Genomic DNA, 9083 nt, shown 5'->3' on the forward strand with positions numbered 1-9083 from the left:
GTGTTCCATTAGAGGGTTTTGATCCTCCTGGAGCCCTAAAAATCATACTATTTCTCTTTTTATTTAAGCCATTTTCCACCTACTCATTTAGGAGATTGGGGCTAGCCCAAGACCCCAATACTTACCCACACTGATTACTTCGTAGTACAAAGTCTGTGTGTAGACCAAGCTTGGGTCTTTGTTGGAAAGGTTTTCCACCCTTACTGCTCTGACAAGTCCTTTTCTTGGTTGTGAATTTTGGGTGTTGTATGATGTAGCTATGTCAAAAGGCTTTCTTGTATTCATTCCATGCTTATAACCTTTTCCTGTGGTAAACTGCTGGTATCAAACAGCTCATGGGACCAGGAAGATAGCTCAGCAGCATAAGCACTTGCCTGGCAAGCACAAGGTCCCGAGTTCAACCCCTGGTACCAAAAAAAAAAAAAAAAAAAAGAGCTGATACATACTGAACCCATACTCTGTGTTTTTTATATAGCTTAATCACTGAAGGAAAAAAAAAAAAAAAAAAAAAAAAAAAAGTAATGAAACTCCCTGACACAAGAAAACTGTCATAGGCCACAGAATTCCCATTCTTAGGTCTTATGCTCATAGTTAAAAGCCACACAGGTCTATCGTGAACTCAGGGAAGGAAGGAAATATGACTGGCATCATGGACTGTCACCTGGGGGTCACAGGGACCAAGATTGCAGGATGGAAGGTGGTGGCAGTAGGGCAGACTCCTTTTCAAAAAGAAATTTCATTTGAAATGAACAGGAAAACAAGGGGCCTAAAATTTGATTCCAAACTGAAATACTGAAATCTGCCCCCAACGGCCTTGGAGCCACCTAACTGCTGGAGAATGGGGCGGTCCTTCCAGCTCCACCGTGGCTGCCCCCCCCCCACGCCCTCTGCTACTGATTATGCCATAGCTTCATTATTTCCTTTTTCATTCATTCCTCTACAAGCTCCACAACAACCCCAGGTTTGCTTGGCGCAACAAACCCAAAGCACAGACCTTGCATGAAGATCCCTCTTTTGGCTGATCTGAGCTTTGCAACTAACAGGTGGAGACATTCTTAAATACATGAGCATTATCATGACAAGCCACCGGAGCGGAGCGGAGCGGAGCAGTGCCGTCAGCCCGTCAGGCTAGCAGCTTCCGCTCCACCACCAGGCTCCTCTTTAGCTTGACAGATCAAACCCAAGCCGAAGCAAACTGGAGATCAGTTCAGGGTCTGAGGCAAAGGTCTTCACAGTGAGGGACCAAAGCTACCCGGCTGGGCCTCTGCTACCCGTGCCCCAGATTAATCACCACCAGGCGGGACCTGGACACCAGCCTGCAATCTGAGCTTTGCAGCACCTGCAGAGGGGTTGCCCTGGTACCCTCCTCACTCCTGTGGGCAGGACCCTGGGGCATGAGGGTGTCCACCTGTTGACAAGGTTACCTGGGATAGGAAGTCAAGACACTCGGCCAACTTCAGCCTGGCAGATAAGTCATGGATGGTTTGGTGGCTCAGCGAAGGAAGGAGAAAATATATGGTGGCCTGGGCAATGAACAGAAAGGAAAAAGGTCCCAGTGCCATCCAAAGAAGAAATCAAGCTGGAGCCCAGAGCAGGTGAATGAAGCACTCAGAGGGTATGAACGCATGACATACTTTGTGTGTGGTATCAATTCACAGATCCACAGAATGCTGATGGGATGAAGAGAGGCCACAGAAGACATGTCTTTTAAAAACATTTCCAAATGCTACCAGATATTTCATGCAAAAGGAAGCTTAGAAACAAACGTACTCTTTCAGTGTCTAGGGAAGCTCGATGTCAAGACCTGGATAACAGCTTCTTCCAATGATCTCATGCATCGGTGAGCTGTTTCCAGCACAGGTTCACGTGGAGCTAGTGACTGTACAAACGAACTCACTTCCTAGGAGCCACGAGCTCTATTACATAATAAATTCTTCACAGATGATAATCCTTTTTATTTTATTACTTCCTCAAGAGTGAGCAGAGTAAGAAGATATATTCATGAGGCTAAAAGAAAAAAAGATTGTAATCAAAAGGAGGCAGATAAGCACAGCCATCTGTACCGTCCTACTCATAATCTGTGCTCCTGGGCTGTGCTACGGCCCACAAGGAGGAAAGGTGGGCAAGAGCGGTCGGAGTCAAATGGAAGTGCGCCTTCTGAAGAGTGAAGAAAAGCACAGGTCAGCGAAAGAGAAGGGAGCCCTGCAGCACCCTACCCAGACACAGCCTCTACCTCTGCAGCCTCATCCCAGATCCCCTCTGAACCTCCAGCTACAGCCCAGAGTGAGGACACAGCAGTGGTTACAATTACAGCCTTGCTTAGGGCGGGGGTGCTGCATGTGACAGGGCAAGAAAGGTCCCTGCCTATAAAACAGCCTGGAAAACAAACCCTTAATTTAAATGTTAATGAAAGTGCTGTGGCGACATCAGAGGCTTCCTGGCTGCCCAGAGCAGCTACACCAGCCACAGAATTTATGGCTCCCCTTCACCCTCCTGCCTCCTTCTCTGCTTCATCACCCACTGAAGTTTAAAGACAAGAAGAGAAAAAAGAAGGAAAAAAATAAGGAAGGAAGGAAGGGAGGGAGGGAGGGAGGAAGAAAACAATTCCTAATTTTAACATTAATTCCACGCTTCCACTTGGGATGTGTCTGGTAAGCTGTCTGCTGGCAGAACAAGGATCAAAGGCAGAAAACGCAGGCGCACTGCACACACAGCCAGGAAAGGCGGCAGCAGAAGGAAACACGCCCTTTGCCCACAGAGGAGAGGCAGGTGCAGGGGGGCGCGGTGGCTGCGGATCACAGTCACAGGGGCCTGAGCAGAGGAGGAGACTGAGCTCGCTACAGCTCTCTTTTATTTCTATTATTTCATTAATACGTCCTGTTTGCACGTATGAGGTATAGTATAACTGTCTGATACGTATATAGAACGTTTAGGGATGACTCTGAGTACTGTGATTAGCATTTCTGCCTCCCCTAATTCTCACTACTTCTATGTGTTAGACATCTTCAGGTTATTTTGAAATATAACCTAAATGTTGCAGGCGCTAGTTACCCTACTGTTGTGGAACACCAGAACCCATTCTTGCTCCCTCCAGTTCTCTCAAGCCCCCGCCTGAGAACTGCCCACACTGTCTTACTGCTTTACTTGTTCACTTCTCCTATCCATCTATGCCACTCAGCTCATGGTGGGTCCCCTAGTAACTACAGGGGGAAGATCAACGCTTAAGCTCTATGTAGAGAGAGAAAGGGGTGGAGGAGAGACAGAGAAGGCAGAAGGAAAAAGAGACAGAGACAGAGTCAGAGTGAGAAATGGAGTTTCACCGTTGAGATCAAGGGATGGAAGCAGATCCCTGCCAGCAAGAAGTCTTGATGTATCAGCTCCGTACCCATAGCATCTGGCCCTCCTCAGCAGCCTCTGTTTCTATTTGGGGTGTTTTACTTAAATCAGCTCTTGACACGGAGCCAGCCACACTGGCCAGGGCAGGAGCTGCTCCCACAAATGGCTTCTGGACCAGCCAGAGACAGGAGGGTGCTGGTCTCAGGCCAGCAGCTCAGGACATGAGCTTTCCTGTGCCCATCCTACCCCGAGGAATGGCTGAAATCCAGGGTCTTGAGGACCTAAACCCTCCTCTGTGGAATTTGGTTCCTTTGCTACCAATGACTGTGACTGCCCAAGAAACTTGGATGTGCAAAAGCAATGAATGCTGGGGTGAAGGGCCAGCGACCAGGGCTGCTTGGGACCAGGCTCCAGCGTCATGGCACCTTGCTCTGATGCTCTTCCAGGGTGACTCATTTCAGCTGGCACAATGGGCCTCCTGGCATTACCCAGAGTTTCTATCTACAGGTGTCATGATGCCCTTCTACCATGCCAGCCCCACCCACTCTGTGGTGTCCCTGCACCTCTATTTCACATAGCAACCCCACGTGCATGATACTCCCTCCTGTGCCGTTCTGTCTGGTAAAGAAGGTACCTTGCTAAGTTCCTCAGTCCCCTTTTTCCAGACAGATCCCAGGAAAGGAGACTGGAGCTATTCTCCAAGACAGCCAAAGCCCTTATGTCACCAGGTGGACATAAGATAGAGCACTACAAAGTTGCCCATCAGAGTCTTTCTTTAAGAGTTCAATGCTGAGGACCCCCTTCACAGGCAACTGTTCACTGTCAACTGGAAAGAGAAACTCTGACACGGTCTCCATGGTTGATTCTTCTTCCCCTAAAAGTATCAAGTGAGTTACAAAGCCCAGGGCCAAAGGACTGCTGTACATGGGAACCAACAGAATTCCCACTGAAGGCTGCCTACTTCTTCCAAGCCTTTAACCTCTCTGTTGGAGCACACTTCTTATGCAATTACCTCTCAGTAAAGAAAGATGCATTTCAACAGGCTGATGGACAGTGGCCACCACACATAGCACACAGCAAACCCAGTAGCTGCTGGAACAAAAATCCTGTTCTCCCAGAAGCCCCCACTCCTGCCCAAACAGTGTAGTGCACAGCGATCGTTTTCCTTCCAGGCTCACCCTCACCTCTGGGAGAAATGAAGCAAGAAGGGGCGTCTCCTTCACCAAAACCCCCAGAGGCCGCAACTCACTTTACAAATTTGAATTGGTACATTTCATGCAGACTTGGACTAATCCCCCCAAAAACAAACAGGCCACCACAGTGAGCAAGGTTACACAAAATTACATTGTATATTTAATAACACAGCTAAGTCAAATTTCTACAACTATACCACTCATATATTTCCCTGATGACAGAAAGGGGGGAGAAGGGATTAAAATGCAAGACTCCGGGAAGCCTTCCTGACCACACTCACCCACACAAGGGCAGCACTGCTTGAGATGGGGAAGGGCTCTGCTGAGAACCTTCTCCCAGTGCAACACACACAGTGCCTGTAGAGGAGGAAGGGCTATGTGCTCCCTCCCTGTCTTCCTTCACAGGCAGAGGCCTGGGGGTCTACAGACTGCTCTCACTAACGCCCCACTGCAGGCTGGAGAGGCTCTGAAAACTGAAGAGCTGTGTGCACGGGCACTCCAGGAATGGTGCAAGTGTTCACAGCTCTCGGAGTGAGTCCAGGCTTCTCCTGTGTGCTGCCTGTCCACCTCGCCCTGCCTCCACTCTGTCCTACAAGAAGAGAGACTGCTCTCCAGCCCCACAGAACCTCCCATAGGCTGGAGATGACATGGATCATGGCCTTTACTACCTATCACACACAGCCCTGTGCTGAGCACCCTTGTACCTCAATTTCTCCTTTCTTCTAGAAGACACTCTATTCCCAGCCAGGGAGCCTGCACTCCCAGTGATGCTCCCATCCTGTCCCTTACTGAGTAAAGCCCTGGGGAAGCTATCACATGGGGAGCGAGGTGAAAGGGAATGGGAAAGTACGAGAAGTAGTGGAAGGGAAAGGAGCTAAGGCTGCAACGGTGTCGCACAGCCTGTTATGAAGTACTAACTTTATTCAGTGGGAAGTAACTGTATAATGGCAATAAGAAAATCATATATTCTTTGTTTTCTGTTTTTCACTTTTTGGCAGTTCATGGCTGGCCTCAAACTACTGGCAATCCTCCTAGCTCAGCCTCTCAAGTGCAGGGGTTATATGCCACCACATCTGGCTGCTCTTAAAAATCTTTTCTGTATTACTCATGAGAAAGTGTTCAGAGCTCAACGTGAGCTTAGATGGTAATATCTCTGAGGCAATAAGGCTGGACATTTCCTGCCCTGAAACTACTGCAGACAGGGTTTTCCACACTGGGCCCGACACGCCACTGCAGTCTCTTCCTCTCACTCATCCAACAGCCCCAGGTGGGATCCTCCCCAGGAAGAAGCCCTCGTGCATATTTACAACAAGATTACTGGCATCACAAAAGAAGATGAGTAGGTAGGCTTGTGGAGGCAGAGGAAGCGTTCTTTGCCTGTCACCTTCCTTCAAGCCCTACTGTTTTCTTCTGCGCTTTTTGGTATCTAAACAGCCCTAAGCACACAACTGGAATTAGGCAGCATCCTCCACAATTGCCTGTCATGCAAGATTTCAAGGTCTCAAAAGGAAGGAAAAGAGACATTTGGACACAGGACAGAATACCTTTCTCCTGGCCAACAGCCCCTCCTGCTAAGCTGAGGGCTGAAGGTCCCCTGTTTCCTATTACAGGTGCCTGATTTCACATACAAGAAAACAAGCTAGGGAAGCCCCAGGAGCAAAGTTAAGTGCACTCTTTCAGGTCATCTCCACAATAAGTTCGTAAAGTCTATAGAGAAAAGAGATGAGGGAGCTCAGGCTAGAAGGGGACAGTCACCTTGGCCACTCTGTGAGAAAAGGGCAAAGCGGAGCTCACCTCCCAGCATGTTCTAAAGAACAGACTGGGGCTGGAAGCCAGTGCCTCCCAAAGGTGAGGAAATTGATGAGCTCACTGAAAGGTTCAAAGATATGGGCACAGTGGAAAGAAAATAAATCTACAAGGAAACGCTGTATCAGGTAAAACAAGACTTTAGCTCTAGCCCAGTATATTCTTCAGGCAAGAGAAAAAAAGGGGGCAGAGATAACACCAGCACATGCCTTCCTTAGTCATCTAGTACAAAGGAAGAATCCCCAAAACAAACTTTTAAAGAAGAGTCCAAGACACCATCTGTGGAGGTGGTGACAAAGCCATCTCTAAATAACACAGGTCAAGAGCTGAAAAGCTGGTCAACCATAAGCAAAAGAATAAGCCAGGGCCAGGGGCCAGGGAGATGGCTCAGTAGAATAAGCACTTCGCTGGCAAGTGTAAGGTCCTGAGTACAATCTCCGGTCCCGAAAAAAAAAAAAAAAAAAAAGAAAGAAAGAACAAGCCAGGGCCAATAAAATGTACCAAGAGATCAAAAATACCTGGAGACTGTGAGGGAAACACAGGGTGCAGGTCTCTACCAAAGAGAGAACACCGCGAGGACTTAGCAGAGGGTCTGCACAGAGCGGATGACTGACCAGTGGTTGTCAGAAGTGACGCAGTCACACAGTAGTAGTGACATGAGAAAGCGAAGTCCTTCCCCAAAGCCAGCCTCCAAGCTGTGGCCCCTAATCGAAGCCTGAGGTCACAATTTATTGTGATCTCAAGTGCTCTCAATGATGACTGACAGTGCCTGCAACAGCTTCTCTTCCTGACTGACAGTGCCTGTAACAGCTTCTCTTCTGGAAGAGGCAGCATGACATTCCACTGAAGGGGCTGAGGGTGAGGTGGGGAGCATGGCCCATCTCCAGTTCTGAAGGTTCTGTCTATGACCAGACCCTCTACCACCAGTCTGCTGAAGCTGATAGAAGTCCGTAGGCAACCACTAAGACACAGTAACCAGCACACCTGTCACCTCCACACCTCCAGTCCTTATACATACTAGCCACAGACACCTAAGCCTGGCTCATATGCTCCTAAAAGGGCAGTACCAGCAGGAGACAAAGCTCAATGGCTCCATTTTCCACTCCCTGCTCCCACACACTTAGCCTCTCCACTCCCTGCTGCTCTTTCCTACGATTGCTAGAATGATTTGTTCTGAACAGCGACAGGTTTATAGGTTAGCCGACACCTCTGCTCTGTGGAATTTTAATTAACTTCTCCCATCGTCAATATGCTTAGGAACGGGGTCTCCATTCTCTGGGGTCAGCAATGTGTTTCAGGTCTTGCTATATCAGCCGTCAAATTGAAGAATTAATGACGTGGCTAATCGGCTCTAATTCTTAAGTAGAAAAAAAATTTGAAAGGGAGTTGTGGAAGGGAGCAGGAGGAGGGATACAGGCTCTACGAGGTGAGGGGAAAGAGGCTAACGGGGAGCTGAGCGAAGGGAGGACCAACTTGCTTATAAAACAAGTGACTGACTTAGCTCAGTGTTGGATAGCAGCACCCCTACAACTTGCGCATCTCCATTTGGGTGGGATGACTGGTGACAGAAGTAGGCAAACATGCTAGCAATAGCATGACAGAACAGGCACAGGAGAGTCTGCAACCTGCTGTGTACCTGCACTGAGGGCCTTGGCCATGGTTCAAAAAGCCTAGAAAGCAAAAGTCAGAAGTTCACATGTTCTGGTTAAACCTAGAGAAATACCCATCAGGCCAAAGGGCAGGGTAAAGCCATCATCAAAAATGCTGTACTTCTGCACTAATGGCCAGTGCTTCTGCTCCCCACACACACACACACACATGCACTTGGACACTGGCCCAAGCCGCGCTTTACAGCTCCGGCCTGGAGGGTACTCCCTAGGACACCTTCTGGGGGAGCAACGCAGAGATGTGAGTTGTAAGAGAAGGTTAGTGATACTGTAACCTCCCAGAGATGCTGACAGGCCTCTGCTTTGGAGCATCCTCCAAGGGTATCTGCTCCAAAAGGGACACCCCTATTAACAGCTGCACTCAGTTATAAGAGCTGGACTCTCACAAACCAGTATGGTTTCTTTTCCTTAACATTTCTGAGGTTGGATGGTTAGGAGATCAACCCCTAGAAAGATATCCCAACCCCACTAATGCATAAAAAGTCTATACATTTCTTGGAGAATTTAAGAATCTCCAAGATAGTGGCTCAAAGCAACCGAGAATAAACAGCTGGAAGATGTTCTAGCTCATCTGACATAGTAAGACAAAAGCATTACAGAAAGTCCTCTATTTACAAACATTCAAGTTGTGAGCTTCACAGATAAGAAAGAAGATACCTTGCATTACAAACATTCATCAATGTAAAAAACCATGGGAGTGGCTCATGTACAGTCACAGCTGTGCTGCTGTGTGCTCAGTGTACAGTGTGATAGTGCACAGCAGTACAGTGCTCCGTCAGAGCCCAGGATGTCTGGAAACAAGAGGAAAAGCAGTGGTGATGTGGAAGGGACTGCTGGGAAGTGCAAAGCAATACACAGTGTATATTTGTGTCAAGACCCACTTTGTCGGACTTACAAATGAACCTGGCTTACGGACATTCTCCTGGAACAGAATTCATTTGTAAGCCAGAGACTATTGTATATGAAACAAATCATAGCACAGGCGACGCCCTTACCTCAGTAGTGGGCTGACAGCAATGAGACAAGTCGCACCACAGGCGTCGCCCTTACCTCAGTAGTGGGCTGACAGCAATGAGACAAG

General features: G+C 48.3%; 1 protein-coding gene across 5 annotated transcripts in view; it reads right to left on the reverse strand.

Moving 5' to 3' along the window:
* Window positions 1–9083, reverse strand: part of Fbxw4 (F-box and WD repeat domain containing 4) — an 83010-nt gene that overhangs the window by 46736 nt on the left and 27191 nt on the right. The gene's annotated exons all lie outside the window — the stretch shown is intronic.

Source organism: Octodon degus, unplaced genomic scaffold (assembly GCF_000260255.1).
Source record: "Octodon degus isolate 3935 unplaced genomic scaffold, OctDeg1.0 scaffold00042, whole genome shotgun sequence".
Taxonomy (NCBI): domain Eukaryota; kingdom Metazoa; phylum Chordata; class Mammalia; order Rodentia; family Octodontidae; genus Octodon; species Octodon degus.